Source organism: Pleurodeles waltl, chromosome 8, assembly GCF_031143425.1.
Source record: "Pleurodeles waltl isolate 20211129_DDA chromosome 8, aPleWal1.hap1.20221129, whole genome shotgun sequence".
NCBI classification, from domain to species: Eukaryota; Metazoa; Chordata; class Amphibia; order Caudata; family Salamandridae; genus Pleurodeles; species Pleurodeles waltl.
This window is the reverse complement of record NC_090447.1, coordinates 591776591-591796908: the sequence shown is the minus strand read 5'-3', so window position 1 is coordinate 591796908 and position 20318 is coordinate 591776591.

Sequence of the window (20318 nt, the reverse complement as noted above, 5' to 3'; positions counted from 1 at the left end):
CAATCAGTGTGAACTGTGTCGGATCTGTATGTTCTAGTGCCATTAGTACAGCTTTTAGCTCAGCCAATTGTGCTGTACAATCCCCTAAGGTCTGTGTATAGGTATGTTGGGGACAGAATTTCTCCCCCTCCATATAGCTGCTCACGACCGCACATGCAGCAGAATATTGATGTTTAGTTCCAATCGCTGGTTGCGCAGAGCCATCAGTGTACATGACTACATTATATTGATCAATTGCCAACGTATCAGCGGGAACTGGATATTCAACTTCATATTGTAGAAATTCTTCAGTTTGTAACTTTGGGTCAAAAATGTAGTCTACATCAGTGGCTTTTAGAGACGTAGCCCATTGTATCCATCTTGGATGAAGTGCTTTTGCGTTCGGGACGCTAGCTTTTGTAACAGCCTCGAGGGCCGGAATCGGAGAAACGACAATAATGCGTTTTCCTTGGGCAAGTGGTCTTTCTTTTATATCAGCCATCTGGACAGCAGTGAGAATTTTCTCCGTGGGTGCAAAGCGTTGTTCTGCAGCGCAATATAGGTGTGATTTGTATGCAAACAGGACTGTCTCACCTTCATTAAAGGTGACATGTAAAACCAATGGCCACAGCTATCACACTGATGACCAATTGTGTCTTAATGTCCCATGTGTGTAAATGTTTTGCTGCTAGCATGTCAGTCTGTAGCTCTCGAAGAGTATGTGTGTGTTCAATTGTCCAGTATTTACTTGAAAAATCAGGACGTATCAATTAATATAAATGTTTTATGCATGTAGCATAATCAGGAATGTATGTTCTGCCAAAATTTAGAAAGCCCGACAATGATTGTAGTTTTTTTATCGTATTTGGTGGTTGCAATTGTGCATATTTTTCGAAAAATTGGGGCGCTAAGCTCTTCCCTTCACTCGACAGCTCCTATCCCAGGAACAGGACGCTCAGGAAGGCAATTTTTGATTTTTTTAAGTTAAATTTGTAGCCGAGTTCGGCAAACCCTACAACAATGCGGGCTACCCATCTTAAATGTTGTAGTAACTCATCATCCATGAGATGTATATCGTCCACATATGGCAATGCTTCAGGGTTCAACTCGTGTAAAATAGCAGTCACACGAGCTGCAAACAGTCCTGGGCTGTTCTTATACCCCTGAGGTAAACAACAGAATTTTTCCTGGGAGCCTAAAAAAACAGAGCTGTTTTTTACTAAGTGCCTAGCTGTGGATTTTGGCCTCTAGCTCAGCCGGCACCTGGGAAAACCTAGCAAACCTGCGCATTTTTTAAAACTAGACACCTAGGGGAATCCAAGATGGGGTGACTTGTGGGGCTCTGACCAGGTTCTGTTACCCAGAATCATTTGCAAACCTCAAAATGTGGCTAAAAAAACACATTTTCCTCACATTATGGTGACAGAAAGTTCTGGAATCTGAGAGGAGCCACAAATTTCCTTCCACCCAGCGTTCCCCCAAGTCTCCCAATAAAAATGATACCTCACTTGTGTGGGTAGGCCTAGTGCCCGCGAGAGGAAATGTCCCAAAACACAACGTGGACACATCCCATTTTTTGACAAAAAACAGAGCTGTTTTTTGCAAAGTGCCTACCTGTAGATTTTGGCCTCTAGCTCAGCCGGCACCCAGGGAAACCTACCAAACCTGTGCATTTTTAAAAACTAGAGACCTAGGGGAATCCAAGATGGGTTGACTTGTGGGGCTTTGACCAGGTTCTGTTACCCAGATATCCTTTGCAAACCTCAAAATTTGGCTAAAAAAACTCATTTTCCTCACATTTCGGTGACAGAAAGTTCTGGAATCTGAGAGAAGGCACAAATTTCCTTCCACCCAGCGTTCCCCCAAGTCTCCCGATAAAAATGATACCTCACTTGTGTGGGTAGGCCTAGCGCCCGCGACAGGAAATGCCCCAAAGCACAACGTGGACACATCCCATTTTTTGACAGAAAACAAAGCTGTTTTTTGCAAAGTGCCTACCTGTAGATTTTGGCCTCTAGCTCAGCCGGCACCTAGGGAAACCAACCAAACCTGTGCATTTTTTAAAACTAGAGACGGAGGGAAATCCAAGATTGGGTGACTTGTGGGGCTCTGACCAGGTTCTGTTACCTAGAATCCTTTACAAACTTCAAAATTTGGCTAAAAAAACACATTTTCCTCACATTTCGGTGACAGAAAGTTCTGGAATCTGAGAGGAGGCACAAATTTCCTTCCACCCAGTGTTCCCTTAAGTCTCCCGATAAAAATGATACCTCACTTGTGTGGGTAGGCCTAGCGCCCGTGACAGGAAATGCCCCAAAGCACAACGTGGACACATCCCATTTTTTGACAGAAAACAGAGCTGTTTTTTGCAAAGTGCCTACCTGTAGATTTTGGCCTCTAGCTCAGCAGGCACATAGGGAAACCTACCAAACCTGTGCATATTTGAAAACTAGAGACCTAGGGGAATCCAAGATGGGGTGACTTGTGGGGCTCTGACCAGGTTATGTTACCCCGAATCCTTTGCAAACATCAAAATGTGGCTAAAGAAACACTTTTTCCTGTCATTTTGGTGACAGAAAGTTCTGGCATCTGAGAGGAAGCACAAATTTCCTTCCACCCAGCGTTCCCCCAAGTCTCCCGATAAAAATGGTACATCACTTGTGTGGGTAGGCCTAGCGCCCGCAATAGGATATGCCCCAAAACACAACGTGGACATATACAATTTTTTCACAGAAAACAGAGCTGTTTTTTGCAAAGTGCCTACCTGTAGATTTTGGCCTCTAGCTCAGCCGGCACCTAGGGAAACCTACCAAACCTGTGCATTTTTGAAAACTAGAGACCTAGGGGAATCCAAGAAGGGGTGACTTGTGGGGTTCTGACCAGGTTCTGTTACCCAGAATCCTTTGCAAACCTCAAAATGTGGCTAAAGAAACACATTTTCCTCACATTTCGGTGACAGAAAGTTCTGGAATCTGAGAGGAGCCACAAATTTCCTTCCACCCAGCGTTCCCCTAAGTATCCTGATAAAAATGGTACCTCACTTGTGTGAGTAGGCCTAGCGCCTGCGACAGGATATGCCCCAAAACACAATGTGGACACATTCCATTTTTTCTCAGAAAACAGAGCTGTTTTTTGCAAAGTGCCTATCTGTAGATTTTGGCCTCTAGCTCAGCCGGCACCTAGGGAAACCAACCAAACCTGTGCATTTTTTAAAACTAGAGACGGAGGGAAATCCAAGATTGGGTGACTTGTGGGGCTCTGACCAGGTTCTGTTCCCTAGAATCCTTTACAAACTTCAAAATTTGGCTAAAAAAACACATTTTCCTCACATTTCGGTGACAGAAAGTTCTGGAATCTGAGAGGAGGCACAAATGTCCTTCCACCCAGTATTCCCTTAAGTCTCCCGATAAAAATGATACCTCACTTGTGTGGGTAGGCCTAGCGCCCGTGACAGGAAATGCCGCAAAGCACAACGTGGACACATCCCATTTTTTGACAGAAAACAGAGCTGTTTTTTGCAAAGTGCCTACCTGTAGATTTTGGCCTCTAGCTCAGCAGGCACATAGGGAAACCTACCAAACCTGTGCATTTTTGAAAACTAGAGACCTAGGGGAATCCAAGATGGGGTGACTTGTGGGGCTCTGACCAGGTTATGTTACCCCGAATCCTTTGCAAACCTCAAAATGTGGCTAAAGAAACACTTTTTCCTGTCATTTTGGTGACAGAAAGTTCTGGCATCTGAGAGGAAGCACAAATTTCCTTCCACCCAGCGTTCCCCCAAGTCTCCCGATAAAAATGGTACATCACTTGTGTGGGTAGGCCTAGCGCCCGCGATAGGATATGCCCCAAAACACAACGTGGACATATACAATTTTTTCACAGAAAACAGAGCTGTTTTTTGCAAAGTGCCTACCTGTAGATTTTGGCCTCTAGCTCAGCCGGCACCTAGGGAAACCTACCAAACCTGTGCATTTTTGAAAACTAGAGACCTAGGGGACTCCAAGAAGGGGTGACTTGTGGGGCTCTGACCAGGTTCTGTTACCCAGAATCCTTTGCAAACCTCAAAATGTGGCTAAAGAAACACATTTTCCTCACATTTCGGTGACAGAAAATTCTGTAATCTGAGAGGAGCCACAAATTTCCTTCCACCCAGCGTTCCCCCAAGTCTCCCGGTAAAAATGATACCTCACTTGTGTGGGTGGGCCAGGTGCCTGCAACAGAATAAGGCCCAAAACTTGTAGAGATAGAGGGGATAGCACAGCGATTTTATAAGGAGATATTCTTCTTTTATACATCTTTAGGCTGACTCTGCTTTGGGGACCCACATAAGTGAGGTGTCATTTTACTTGGGAGACTGAGGGAAACACTGGGGAGTAGGAATTTTGTGCTGGAGTGGTGATCCTTCTAAGAAAAGTCCGGAAAATATGCTTTTGTAAGCAAATTTTGAGGTTCACAGATGAGTCTGGGTAAGAAAATGTTGGGGGATCCACCCAAGCCACACCTCCCTGGACTTCTTGGGGTGTCTAGTTTTAAAAAATGTCTGGGTTTGGTAGGTTTCCGTAGATGAAGGCCGCACCCAGGACCAAAAACATAGGTGCCCCCTCCCCCAAACACAGGTAGTTTTGTAATATATCATTTTGATGTGTCCACATACGTCTGTGATGTGCCAAACACTAAAATTGTGAAAAGAAATGCACTTAGGTTATGTGAAAAAGACCCCTCACCCACCAACCAAGTTGGTGGCATGCTTCATCATTGGGGTCCCACCCGAGTCACCTAGCGTGTCACAGGTGTGCTGCGACGCCTGATTACAGTGGAGCAGGTTTTGTCATTTTTACCACACATACTGGTTGGATCTGGCATGAGGGTGAGTGATGGTTCAGTGGATCAAATTTTATTAACAAGAGATTTCACAAAAATGAAATGCACTGTTAATAACTGAAAGGCAAAAAACTGAACCAATGACTCACAGCTCGTAAGCTGTAAAGCCGCGACAAGGCACCAACCGCTTTACAGTCCATTCACACACCTTTCATACATGACACGCACAAGACCATTCACACCGCCAGCCACGGGCCCCGCACATTTTCCTCACATTTCGGTGACAGAAAGTTCTGGAATATGAGAGGAGGCACAAATTTCCTTCCACTCAGTGTTCCCTTAAGTCTCCCAATAAAAATGATATCTCACTTGTGTGGGTAGGCCTAGCGCCCGCGACAGGATATGCCCCAAAACACAACGTGGACACATCCAATTTTTTCACTGAAAACAAAGATGTTTTTTGCAAAGTGCCTATCTGTAGATTTTGGCCTCTAGCTCAGCCGGCACCTAGGGAAACCTACCAAACCTGTCCATTTTTTAAAACTAGAGACCTAGGGGAATCCAAGAAGGGGTGACTTGTGGAGCTTTGACCAGGTTCTGTTACCCAGAATCCTTTGCAAACCTCAAAATGTGGCTAAAGAAACACATTTTCCTCACATTTCGGTGACAGAAAGTTCTGGAATCTGAGAGGAGCCACAAATTTCCTTCCACCCAGCGTTCCCCCAAGTCTCCCGGTAAAAATGATACCTCACTTGTGTGGGTGGGCCTGGTGCCTACAACAGAATAAGGCCCAAAACTTGTAGAGATAGAGGGGATAGCACAACGAGTTTATAATGACATATTCTTCTTTTATACATCTTTAGGCTGACTCTGCTTTGGGGACCCACATAAGTGAGGTGTCATTTTACTTGGGAGACTGAGGGGAACACTGGGGAGTAGGAATTGTGTGCTGGAGCGGTGATCCTACTAAGAAAAGTCTGGAAAATATGCTTTTTAAAGCAAATTTTGAGGTTTACAGAGGAGTCTGGGTAAGAAAATTTTGGGGAATCCACGCAAGCCACACCTCCCTGGAGTCCTTGGGGTGTCTAGTTTTAAAAAATGTCTGGGTTTGGTAGGTTTCCCTAGATGAAGGCCGCACCCAGGACCAAAAACATAGGTGCCCCCTTCCCCCCAAACACAGGTAGTTTTGTAATATATCATTTTGATGTGTCCACATACGTCTGTGATGTGCCAAACACTAAAATTGTGAAAAGAAACGCACTTAGGTTATGTGAAAAAGACCCCTCACCCACCAACCAAGTTGGTGGCATGCTTCATTATCGGGATCCCACCCGAGGCACCTAGCGTGTCACAGGTGTGCTGCGACGCCTGATTACAGCGGAGCAGGTTTTGTAATTTTTACCACACATACTGGTTGGATTTGGCACGAGGGTGAGTGATGGTTCAGTGGATCAAATTTTATTAACAAGAGATTTCACAAAAATGAAATGCACTGTTAATAACTGAAAGGCAAAAAACTGAACCAATGACTCACAGCTCGTGAGCTGTAAAGCCACGAGAAGGCACCAACCGCTTTACAATCCATTCACACACCTTTCATACATGACACGCACAAGACCATTCACACCGCCAGCCACGGGCCCAGCACATCACAACACTCACATCGACAGACAGCGCCACTCAAGGGCCCATCACTTACATATGCCCACATGCCTGATACAACAATCACACCAGCTGATGGGAGTGTGTGGACTGGTGTTTGGCTGGCAGTGTGTTGCAGTAGCCAACAGCAAGTCAATATGTACACTATGGACACCCTCAGCCAAGCCCCACTCCACACACAATGGCATCATTTTTTTTTTTTTTTTAAACAGAGGAACCCCTAACTAAGTAGTAAGAATTACAAAACTACAAACACAAAAGCTCTAACTAAGTACATGACAGAAATGCTAACCATGAAACTGAACACATGAAAATACAAAACAGACATGAGTTTACACTCATGGTTGTTCCCAGAAATTCTTCTGGGTGTGGTAATTCTTAAAACAAACACCCACACACAGCCCAGGCTTTGAAGGACAATCTGGGCATTACATTCGAGTCTCCCTCCGAATACCTCTTCGAAAACACACTCTACATTTCTTAGCTGGAAAGTCTTTTTTGGGTGTGGGAGGAATGTGCTCAGCAAAGTGGCAATCTTTCAATCTAGGCACATCCTCCACCACTGCTTCTCTAGGAACTCTGGCCTGTTCCACCACTATAAGGCTCCCTATCACTGACTCCTGAAATTTCACAAATGTCATCTTTAACTCTGGAGACCTTTCCCTAAACTCAATAAAAGCATTAAAGGTTGCTAAGTGGAAGAGGTGAATTGCTAACTTCTTACACCAAACGTAAGACTTACGAATAGCAGTATAAGGTTCCAACCTCTGATCAACTCTATCTACACCTCCCATGTGCTTATTATAATCTAAAATGCACACAGGTTTGCGCACTTCAGCAACCTGGCCCCAAACAGTCACGGGAAGTACTCTCATTATGGATGGTGCTTAGCATGTAGACATTCCTCTTGTCTGAAAATGTCAATGCTAGCTGCTCATCATTCCGCAAGGCACAGCACTGTCCCCTCTCAAGTTTTTTACAAACAAGCTCCCTTGGATAGCCTTTCCGGTTCCAACGAATTGTGCCACAAGCAACAGTGTCCACTTTAAACAATTCCTTGAACAACTGCACTCCAGTGTAGAAGTTATCTACATACAAATGGTGACCTTTGTTGAACAGTCGTCTACCAAGATCCCACACAATTTTCTCAGTGGCTCCAAAAGGGGGAGGACAACCAGGGGGGTCAATATTGGAATCCCTACCACTGTAGACACGGAAACTATACACATATCCTGTACTACTTTCAGACAGCATATACAATTTTATTCCATTTCGTGCCCTTTTGCTAGGAATGTACTGCCTAAAAACCAAACGACCCTTGAAGAGGACCAAAGACTCGTCCACGCTTATCTCTTTGCCTGGAACATAGACCTCCGAAAACCGATATACAAAATGATCAAGGACAGGCCTAATCTTAAAAAGACGGTCAGAATCTGGGTGATCTTGTGGCAAGTCTAATGCATTGTCAACAAAATGCAGCATCCTAAGAAGAAGCAAATACCGATTGCGACTCATGGTCGCAGGAAATATAGCTGTTGCCATCAAGGGACTAGTAGACCAATAAGAAGCCAGTGACGGCTTCCTTATCAACCCCATCAAAAAAGTCAAACCCAAAAACTTTTTTATCTCCTCCAAATTTGTGGGAATCCACTGGGCAGCTCTAGAGTGTGGCCTAAGTCTAGCAGCGTTGTCCCTCAAATGCTGCTCCGCATTCAAATTAGTCTGCTCAACAATCTCTTCCAAAAACACATCATCCATGAATAACTCAAAGAAATTGACAGGCAAAAAGTTCTCTGTATTGGCGCTACACTCCGGGAGACCAGTAAAGGCAGGCAACTCTGGCTGCTCCATGTTTGGGGCAACCCAGAGATCAGGTCTTATAACGGGAAACCTTTCAGCCCCAGGTTGCTGCACTAATGGCACATCAGTGTCCTCCTCTAAAACAGGCCCTTCATCTGCACTGAGTGTGGCTTCCTCATCAGAAGATTCCCCTCCAACAGAAACATCTCTGCCAGAATCTCTCACTTCCTCCTCTGCCTCAGATGCAGAGTTCGTCTCATAATCATGATCAGACAATGACTCAAAAAGCATACCACCCACCTGCTGAGCGGTCATCCTGCGGCTAGCCATGATCTTTCCTACTAAAATTAACTGGACAAATTCACCACCAACAACCAGCACTGTGTAAGATAAGTAACAAAGTGTAGCTTTATCAGTAAGAGTTATAAACTCAAAAACTATACCGCTCACTTGCCTGAAAAAGCTTGATTCACCATTAACTACTCTGCACAGACACAGCAATCACCAATGATATCCCACTAAAAAGAAAGAAAGAAAAGCAAATTAGAAATAAGACAAAACTAATATCATTGTGCACAACTCTAAGGACAATTTCACACACAATCCTGCATTTAGTACACCCCCTACAAACATGTCATTCATGCATGGCAACAATACTCCTTTGGAGTAAATTGTTTTTACTTACCTAAAACATGCAACTATGCAAACCGCAGGTCAACCACCACCAAAACCGCAAGGAGCCACAGCAAATAAAGCAAAAGCTTTGAACTAGAACAAAAAGGAGGAAAACATTTTTTATCACAAATGCAAATACTTCATCAGTTGACAAACACCCCACCATCAAACATTTAGAAATTGGTGCCTAAGTGGATTCTGCCATAGGGGCAGATGGGCCTACTAAAAAAATAGGCCTATCTGCCCCAAGGAGGACAGAAAATACCTTTAGTAGTATGTCCCCATGGGGAGCGACCCTTGCCCAAGGGGACAGCCCCCTAACAAAAAAAACAAAAAAACACCCACAACACTATCCCTGGTGCCTGAGTGGCTTCTGCCCCCCTTGGGGGCAAATGGGCCTAAAAGAAATAGGCCCATCTTCCCCCCAGGGGGGCAGAAATGGCCAACAGGTCAATGCCCCCCTTGGGGGGGCGCCACGTGCCCAAGGAGACGACCCCCCAAAAAAAAAAAAAAAAAAAAAAAAACTGGCGTTCTAGTGGTTTCTGCCCCCCTTGGGGGCAGATCAGCCTAAAAATAATAGGCCGATCTGTCTCCAAGGGGTGCAGAAATGGCCTTGGTACATGTGCTGCCAAAGGGGGGGCGACCCTTGCCCAAGGGCCCACCCCCCATCCACTAACACACACACACACTATCCCTGGTGTCTAAGTGGCTTCTGCCCCCCTTGGGGGCAGAAGGGCCTAAAAAAATAGGCCCATCTGCCCCCAAGGGGGGCAGAAATGGCCAACAGGAAAATGCCCCCCTTGGGGCCCTGTGCCCTGTGCCCAAGGGGATGCCCCCCCACAAAAATAAACAAATAAAAAAAAATCCCTGGCGTTCTAGTGGTTTCTGCCCCACTTGGGGGCAGATCAGCCTAAAAATAATAGGCTGATCTGCTCCCAAGTGGGGCAGAAATGTCCCTAAAAGACATGCCCCCCAAAGGCGAGCGACCCTTGCCCAAGGGGCCGCCCCCCCATCCACTAAACACACAATCCCTGGTGCCTAAGTGGCTTCTGCCCCCCTTGGGGGCAGATGGACCTAAAAGGCCAACAGTTCTATGCCCCCTTGGGGGGGCGCCCCTTGCCCAAGGGGGCACCCCCCCTACAAAAATAAACAGAAATAAAAACATCCCTGGCGTTCCATTGGTTTCTGCCCCCCTTGGGGACAGATCAGCCTAAAATAGTAGGCCAATCTGCCCCCAAGGGGGGCAGAAATGAGCGTTAATTATTTGCCCCCAAAAGGGGAGCGACCCTTGCCCAAGGGGCCACTCCCCGACACTAAAATCACACATTAGAACCAAAAAAAAAATCCCTGGCATCTAGTGGGCATTCCTGCTGCCCGATCGCAATGCCCTTTCCTTTCCCTCGTGCCTATTTTTGCAAACCCCCCACCCACTGGGAAGAGAAACTCACCTCTTCCTCCCTCGCCGCACAGGAAGAAAATGGCTTCCTGTGCGACGGGCACCCTGTAATGAAGTCAGCGCGCGATCGCACGCTGACGTCATTATGGGGGGGTGGAGGGGGCGGGGCGGAAGGGGAAGGGCTTCCCCTTCCATCCCTGCCTTTGGGGGGAATCACACAGAGGGAGCGAGAGCGCTCCCTCTGGGCTGTGGGCCGAAGACGTAATGGTTACGTCCTCGGCACAGCAGCACTGTGCCGCAGGATGTAACCATTACGTCCGCGGCACAGAACCGGTTAAGGTTCAAGCTTGAACAACCACCCGCTGTAAAATAGGGTTACCTATATGGCGGTGATGGAAATCCTCAGTACCACGGACGTCTCCATATATGGACTTGAGGGGTCATTATATTAAATAAGACGAGATATGCCGGTGGACCCGAAAATTAGAGCCTGACCAAACGTTGGCGGCGCCATGTCGCGTAGGCTCTCATTATCCTAATGAGACTACTGGATTTTGAGCGCCAAGATTGTTCACAGTGTGGGGGACTAAGTTTGACCCACGGTGTGAAGCTCTAAACCTGCCTTTCAGGTTCCCCCGGGAGGACATCAACCCTCATACCTGAGTAAAGGCCTGTAATCTGAATCAACATCTGCAACGGGGCAGTCAGCATCTAGCTGTAGGTTCCTGGCTAGAATCTCCTTCTGACGTGTACTAGGACTAGGAAGTGTTTTTATGACTAACACGCAGATATTCCAAGAAAATGTCCCTACGTAAGGATGTGTATTTTCTGCAAATACTGAAGACTAAACTTCTACCACGTTTACCGGCAATGTACCAGACTGTAGCCTTGACTGAAGCACAGGGCGATCAAGATTGCATTATTTGAGAACACAGTGCTGAACTAAGCTAAACAGTGTGATAGAAGGAAATTAAAACAAGAACGTAAAACTGGTTATTGTAAAATAACAGCGTGAAGCTGAATAAAATGTATCTAGGGCAAAGTGCACAGCGGCCTAGTATGTTAACCTAACGCGCATGGAGCTATTTTAAAAATGGCTACACTACAGCCAGATAGAGGGATTGCATTACACTACAGAAATATTTAGATAACAAAAGTATTCCAAGAGGATTGAGAATCTTAATTTTCCCAACCTTTGAAGATCTAGATGAGGAATCATTAAAGGAATGGGAGGAGAATTTGCAGAACGCTTCATGTGTGATGATGCGTATGTTGATCAAACATGCAGACAAAAAGGTTGCGAAGTTACAGGTCGTGATAGAGAAGATGGAAAAATATATTGAGGCTGTGACTCTTAAAGAGGTAATTAATAAGAATTATGAAGTACTTGACAAAGTAATGGATGAATACCAGTTGTATTTACATGACAAAAAGCTACGGAAAATCAAGAGAGATGATATGGATTATAAGGAGGGTAGGATTTATACGTTTGCACGTAAATATGATAATGTGAAAATTACCAATTTGGGAAAAAGAACATGTGGGGGATACTACCGAATCTGAGTCGGATAGTAGTAGTTCGGTAGTATCAATAGAAAGTTTAGTATTGAATGAGCGGGTATCATCAAATTCGACATTATAAGATCCATCAATTTCTTTAGCAGAAATGGAAAGATTACGTCTGGGGACCAAGCTAATACGTAAAGAACAAAGATCAGAAGGGGGGGGTAAATGCTGGAAACAAAAAGAAAGAAATACAAAGGGGTACAAGCACATTCCAAAAGAACTAGCAGGATAAGGCTGTATGGATACAATAACACTGATATCTGAAGATGATATTGATCACAGAATACATGACAATAAATTGGTTGTTGTAAATTTGTCTAATTGTGTTCTTAACAAAGTGGAATGTGATGTATTGAGTAGAGGTTTGGTTTTTTCCCATTTAAATGAAAGATCCGGTTGATATTTTTGTTGATTTATTTAAATTCACACGGTTGCTCAAATTAAGGGACCATTTTCATCCTTCTCATATACCATCTGTCCCATCGATCCAGCTTAGGACAGAAGTTGAACAGACACCTTTACATTTGATGTCTGACTTATATGATCTACAACTGGTGATGTCATTACCCAATAATGAACTGGTAGATATTGACAACTTGAAAGCTGATGTAGGAATTGATGAAAATTTATATGTGAGTTTTGGATTAAAACCTAGATCTAAATTTATACCTCCCAGGACACATCACAACATTGATCTTTTTCATACTAGGGTCACTCAGGACTTGCATAAATGTTAGGGGAAAATGACTAAGCCTATATTTAAAGGTTGCAATCTCACTAGGAGTGAAAGTAGGCTATACAGACCCTCAAATCTGTTCAAACCATAGTAATCAGAGAAGCTGATAAAAGGGGTAATGTAGTTATAATGGACAGAATGGATTATGTTAAGGAGATTGATAGACAACTCTCAGATTCAATGTGTTATGAACACATTCCATACAATCCTATGAAATCATTATGTGAACATATCAATATGCGGCTAGTTGGTTGGCGTGGAAGTTGTCTTATCACTGATGAGGAATACAACTATCTTTTGGTAAACGATCCATGATATCCTTGTATATATATTCTGCCCAAACTACACAAAGGCCGTGATTTCCCGCCAGGGAGACCCATTATAGCTGGTATCTCCTTGCCTACAGAAAGATTGTCTGAATATGTAGACATATTCTTACAGACTTATGTGTGTAATTTACCTGCATATATACAAAATAGTAAAGAGATACTTAACAAATCTAAAGATTTTTCATGGTCTGAGGACCTAATGTTTGTTACGATGGATGTGACCAGTTTAAATACATGTATACGTAAAGATTTTGGTATCAGAGCCCTTGAATCTTTCTTGCATACTAGAACTGCTGACCACTGGGAACATAATAACATGATTATTGAAATGATTGATATCAGTCTCTCCAAAAACTATTTCCTACATGATGGTCGATGGTTTCACCAGTTACAGGGCACTACAATGGGTTCCAGGTTTGCTCAGTCGTATGCCTGCCTTTTTATGGCCTGGTATGAGAGGGGGCATGCCTGGGGAGGATAAGCTTCCACTTGGACTGATTCAATCATTTTCTGGGGGAGGTATATTGATGATATCATAATGTTGTGGAAAGGAACAGTGGACCAATTGTTGACAATTTTTTTTAATGATAATCCCTATAATGTCAAATTAATTTTACAGCATAGTAGGGATAGAATAGACTTTTTGGATATCCAGTTTTATGTGGAATATAAGAAAATCCAAAGTACGATGTTCAGGAAAACTACAGCTTGCAACAGTATTTTACATGTTACTAGTGCACATCCCAAAATGGTGATTGATAACACTCTTTTTGGTGAAATGGTCCGCATAAAGCGTAACTGTAGCGCTAGGGATACTTTTGTTAAACATATTAACTATGCAAAACATCGGTTTAAAAGTTGAGGTTATAAGGAAGATGTCTTGATAAAATCAGAAAGACGTATTGAACGAATGTTGAGAAGTGAAACATTGCAATACAAATCTGCGAATAAGGGAAAAAGGCCAGGTCATCTGGCTTTTGTAACAGAATATTCGGTGTTGAGTAATGACATTTGCAAGATTTTGAAAAAACATTGGCATTTATTGATTGAGGTGCCCGGGATTAATCATGAAGTGCCTAGTAACTCTAAAATCATGTATCAGAGAGCTAGGACTTTGAGGGACATGTTATGTCCCAGTTACATCACTACTACTAGAAAGCAAACGTGGTTGTCCACAGATATAAAGGGATTTTTCACTTGCCTTGAATATATTGTTTGCAGTTTAGGATCTGACAAAACTAATAATTTTTGTTTCCATACTGTGAGAAGACATACAATCAGGAACTTTATAAATTTCAAAACCAAAAATGTTGTATGTGTGATAGGCTGCCCATGCGATAAGATCTATGTGGGTAGTACAATCAAGTCTTTGAAATCACAGATACAGGAGCATGTGCGAGCAATAAGAAATAAGGATATGAGATATCCAATAGTTTGCATATGCTGGAATATCATTCAACCAGCAGTGAAAAAAGTTTTCATGGAATTGACCACGTACCGCCCGATGTGAGAGGTGGCAACAGGGAATTATCTTTATGTCGTAAGAAGGCTGCTTGGATTAGTCGTCTATATTCTGTAGATATGGGTCATAACACCGATGATGAATTTCATTATTTTTTTAAATTGGTAATGTTGATGATTGGTGCATGGAGTGAGTTGTCAAACTTACAGCGTCAGTGGTTATCAAATATAGGATTCATGCTTGGAAAACATCAATGTGAGTTAGAGCACAATGTTGTATGAGGATATTCTAATGACAAAAATAATAAGAGAGGGAACAGGGAGATTACTGGTCCAGTGTACGTTCTCCCGAGTATAACCAATAACAATAATCAAGTACACTGTTCCACAGAGAAATAAATAATAGTTGAACAATTACTACACAGGGGAACTTGATAGTCAGGAGCAGAACAGCCCTCACACATCCAATAGGATGTCAAGCTTCATCACTGGGCAAGCTCCACGTCAGACCGGCGTTGCAATGCCTGAAGGGCCAACCTCTTAGAAAAAGGAGGTAGCTCTTAACCGGAGATGTGGTTAGCAATGGTGGATGTGCCTATAATAAACACAAACTTGAGGTGTGTACATGAGAGAAAAGAAGGTGGAGTATAATGTTGGCTCTGAACCAACACCATCACATTTAATAATAATTCAGAGAGTAGTTCAGGCCAAGATTAAAAAAGATCATGGGGAGTGCTTATGGAGACAATGCTCAGCCACACTCACATTCCATATGTGTGGGGAAGATGAACACTGTCCAAATTCCTATAATACTAGGTCAACATGTTTCGCGTCTTAATGGCCATAAAGGATCCAGTGACGCTTCTTCAGGACTAATAACATAACTTCTCCTGGTAATATCACCTAGACCCCATTAGGATACAATGAAGCAAATAATGCCCGGTCACATATTCATACCAACTGCGCGTCAAGGTCAGTCTAGTCTGCAAGTCGCCCTGTGGGATATAAAGGCAATAATACATAATCTGATGAACAAGTTGTGCTTAGCAAAGTGATTCAAATAAAAAACAACAAGTGCAAGGTATCTACTGTGCTCGTGAATGGCCACTATGAAAACAATCAAGGGAAACGTAGGCTTACCATCCCAAATTAAAGCACAGGCTCCCTAGGAATGCACGTGCCCCAAAACCAGGTATGCGGTACTAAACAAATTGGTATACAATGAACAAAAAGATTTTCAGATAAGCATGGAGATGTGAAACAAATAATCATATCATACAAAAAACACATGACCCATATATTCTCACTGTCATATGGAAATCTAATCATGTGAAAAAATACAAAGGAAGCTAAATTCAGTTTGACCAAATCAAATGAGGGGTATAAAGGACTCGTAGTTCACCCCAAAAAGAACACACAATGTTCGTAAACATTCACATCCCGAAACAACAAAACAACTCTTGTCACTTAGTCCAATGTTGTACTGATGATTAATATAAGCAGAGTTGGCTATCACAAATTTGCCACTAAAATGTAAAACACCCAAAATAGTTCCCATAATAAGGACAAGTAATGAAAGATCAGCGTAGAAAGAAACAAGAAAGTACTCAGTCGCACTTAACCTGTTTTTATCCGGGAACCTACCCGGGGGCCGCGCCTTCAAACAGCACAGGAACTCGCCCACGGTGTCTATATTACCGAAAAACTCACTTGTGTGCGGAACCCGGAAGTAATTCTGGAGTTCCTATTGGACGTGGAAGATCACGTGGCTGTGACATCAACTAAACATAGTAGAAGTACCAAAAAATATTGGGAGGAAGGCCCGGAGCTCAAAGACTACGTTCCTAATGGCTGTCTACAATCACATGGTCACTGGGGTAATAAAAATAAAAACAAGGCTATGCAGCAAATTATTCCAGGAGAGGATTACAAGGTTTATCTTGGTCATGTGCACTCATTTAGTAACGGCTATAGAAAAAATTATTGTAGCCTGCTCGTAGCTACAGATCACCTTCAGGTAAAGTTACACCAGTCTCATAATGTAAGTGGGCGAGTGTCCAGCCCAAATATGTTTTATTAATATTTCTTTAAAAAACAATGGTCAGTAGGGCGATAAAATACGTGTAGGACATAAAACACCAGAATGGCCATAAAGTGACAACAGTGCCAAAGAACAGAGGGATAACGCCTATCCCTGCAATAAGATATTTATAGACAGGGGAAGTCTCCCAAGGGGGTGGTAGTGTACATACACAAAAGTGTTGTAGTAAACATATCAGATCATAGTGTTATATTCCCCCAAGGGATGTCATCATTGAGCCCCAAAATATGTGTCTTAAGTTGAAGGACCCACCGTTGCTTGATCCTAAAGAGGATTCTGGAGTCATGGTGTGAAAATTGTGGTGCTTGCAGTACCACCCACCATAGATCATCAGGGCCATGTTTAGCTTCCAAAAAATGTACACTTAATTTGATAGTTATGCGGGCACACCTAATATTTCTGCGGTGTTCATTAATCCTATTTTTAACCGGTCTGGTGGTCATACCCACGTAGCGAAGCTCACAAGGGCAGGTGATCATGTAGATACAATTGCGTGTGTTGCAGTTGGTATGCCTATTAATGTGCCATGTACCTATTGGGTCCAAATCTAGTCTCTCTATACATCTAGTCAGAGGGCAGACATTACATGTGCCACAAGGAAAGTGGCCGGTGACTGTCGGAAGGTTCCATAAGGTGGTTTGCAAAGGTAGAGCTTGATTACCCCATGGGCGGGCGTGTTCCACCAGATCCCTAATATTTGCAGTCCTTTTGAATGCAAACAGAGGTTTCTGATCCTGTGTGCCACCACTCAATAAGATTGCCCATATTTTATGAATCAATTTCTTCACAGAGTTAGACAAGGGAGTATAGGTAGAGACGCACGTCAACCGGGTCTCTGGCTCCTTCACAGTAGGCATCAAAAGTGCGTCTCTGTGATTGTTGCGAGCCCTCTTGTAAGCAGAGTTGATAACATGGTGTGGATAGTGTCTATCATACAGTTTGGCCTTGAGGTTATTTGACTGAGTTTCAAAAGTCCGTATAGAACTGCAGTTACGACGTAGTCTAAGAAACTGGCCAAAAGGTAGATTATGACGTAGAGACTTTGGATGATGACTTTCATAAAGAAGTAGACTATTACGGTCAGTGCTCTTATGGTATGTATTAGAAGTCAGTTTACCGTTATCAATGTGTTGACAGGTGCTACAACAGTGACACACATTCATATTGATACCTACCAATGAGCCAAACCCTATCTCTTGGTAGACATGTCATCATGTGTGGGACATTGCTGTTCCTAATTATATAGGATTCGTGCACAGATCCCGGAAACTTGGCAGTCACTTGGGAGATTTACTGGTCTGCCAAACACACCATCTGCACATTAACCTGTTCTGTGCCTTGGACGGGGTCACCTCGTCCAAGGCTACAGTTCCAGTGTGCCTTGGACGAGGTCACCTCGTCCAAGGCACAGGAACTGGGGGGAGCGCTAGCGCGCCCCCCCCTGTGCACCCCACCCACCCCCCCAAGGCGGGGATGGAAGTTGAAGCCCTTCCCCTTCCACCCCCGACCCCCCCACCCCCCCTGGGACGTCAGCACGTGAGCACGCGCTGATTAGTCACAGGGTCTCCCCCATCGCGCTGAAAGCTCTGCTTCCAGCGCGATTGAAAGAGAAATGCTCAGGGCATTTTTTTGAGAAGGCCTTTTCTGCCTGTTTTTAGGCCGATCTGCCCCCAGGGGGGGGGGCAGAAACCTCTAGGGCACCAGGAATCTTTTTTATTTTTTTCTATTTGTTATGTTTTTTGTTTTTTTTTAGGTGGGGAGCGACCCCTTAGGCAAGGGTTGCTCCCCTAGAGGGCAAATTATATTTAGGCCATTCCTGCCCTGCTTGGGGGCAGATTGGCCTATTTTGATGAGGCCAATCTGCCCCCAAGGGGGGCAGAAACCACTAGACACCAGGGAGTTTTTTTTGTTTTTGTGAATTTCACGCAAGAGGAGCGACCCCTTAGGCAAGGGTCGCTCCCCTGGGGGGGGGGGGAATTATTTTAGGCCATTTCTGCCCCCCTGGCGGGTAGATCAGCCTATTTTGATTAGTGAAACCACTAGGCACCGGGGATTTTTTGCTTTTTTTTGTTTTACAGATGGGGAGCGACCCCTTGGACAAGGGTCACTCCCCTGGAGGGGAAAATTGTATTTAGGCCATTTGGGGCAGATCGGCCGTTTTTTGCTATGCCAATCTGCCCCCAAGGGGGGCAGAAACCACTAGGCGCCGGGGATTTTATTTTTGGCACCAATGTCACGCAGGGGGAGCGACCCCGTAGGCAAGGGTCGCTCCCGGGGGGTAGGGGGGGTTGGGGGGCAAATTTATTTTAGGCCATTTCTGCCATTATTAGGCCGATCTGCCCCCAGGGGGGGCAGAAACCTCTAGGCGCCAGGGCATTTTATTTTTGGGTGGTTTTTTTTGTGTTTTTTTTTGTTTTTTAGAGATGCGGAGCGACCCATTAGGCAAGGGTCGCTCCCCTGGGGGGCAAATTGTATTTAGACCATTTCTGCCCCCCTTGGGGGAAGATTGGCCGATTTTAGGTCAATCTGCCCCCAAGGGGGCAGAAACCACTAGGCACCGGGGATTTGTTTTTTGGCGCCAATGTCACGCAGGGGGAGCAACCCCATAGGCAAGGGTCGCTCCCGGGCGGGATAGGGGTTGGGGGGGCAAATTTATTTTAGGCCATTTCTGCCCCCCGTGGGGCTGGCTGAGCTAGAGGCCAAAATCTACAGGTAGGCACTTTGCAAAAAACACCTCTGTTTTCTGTGAAAAAATGTGTTGTGTCCACGTTGTGTTTTGGGCCATTTCCTTTTGTGGGCGCTAGGCCTACCCACAGAAGTGAGGTATCATTTTTATCGGGAGGCTTGGGGAAACGCTGGGTGGAAGGAAATTTGTGGCTCCTCTCTGATTCCAGAACTTTCTGTCACCAAAATATGAGGAAAATTTGTTTTTTTGGCAAAATTTTGATGTTTGCAAAGGATTCTGGGTAACAAAACCTGGTCAGAGCCCCAGAAGTCACCCCATCTTGGATTCCCCTAGGTCTCTAGTTTTCAAAAATGAATAGGTTTGGTAGGTTTCCCTAGGTGCCGGCTGAGCTAGAGGCCAAAATCTACAGGTAGGCACTTTGCAAAAAACACCTCTGTTTTCTTTCAAAAAATGTGATGTGTGCACGTTGCGTTTTGGGGCATTCCCTGTCGCGGGCGCTAGGCCTACCCACACAAGTGAGGTATCATTTTTATCGGGAGACTTGGGGGAACAAAGATTAGCAAAACAAGTGTTATTGCCTCTTGTCTTTCTCTACATTTTTTCCTTCCAAATATAAGAGAGTGTGTAAAAAAGACATCTATTTGAGAAATGCCCTGTAATTCACATGCTAGTATGGTCACCCCGGAATTCAGAGATGTGCAAATAACCACTGCTCCTCAACACCTTATCTTGTGCCCATTTTGGAAATACAAAGGTTTTCTTGATATCTATTTTTGACTCTTTATATTTCAGCAAATGAATTGCTGTATACCCGATATAGAATGAAAACGCACTGCAGGGTGCAGCTTATTTATTGGCTCTGGGTACCTTGGGTTCTTGATGAACCTACAAGCCCTATATATCCCCGCAACCAGAGGAGTCCAGCAGACGTAACGGTATATTGCTTTTGAAAATCTGACATTGCAGGAAAAAGTTACAGAGTAAAACGTAGAGAAAAATAGCTTTTTTTCACCTCAATTTCAATATTTTTCTTTTTCAGTTGTTATTTTCTGTAGGAAACCCTTGTAGGATCTACACAACTGACCCCTTGCTGAATTCAGAATGTT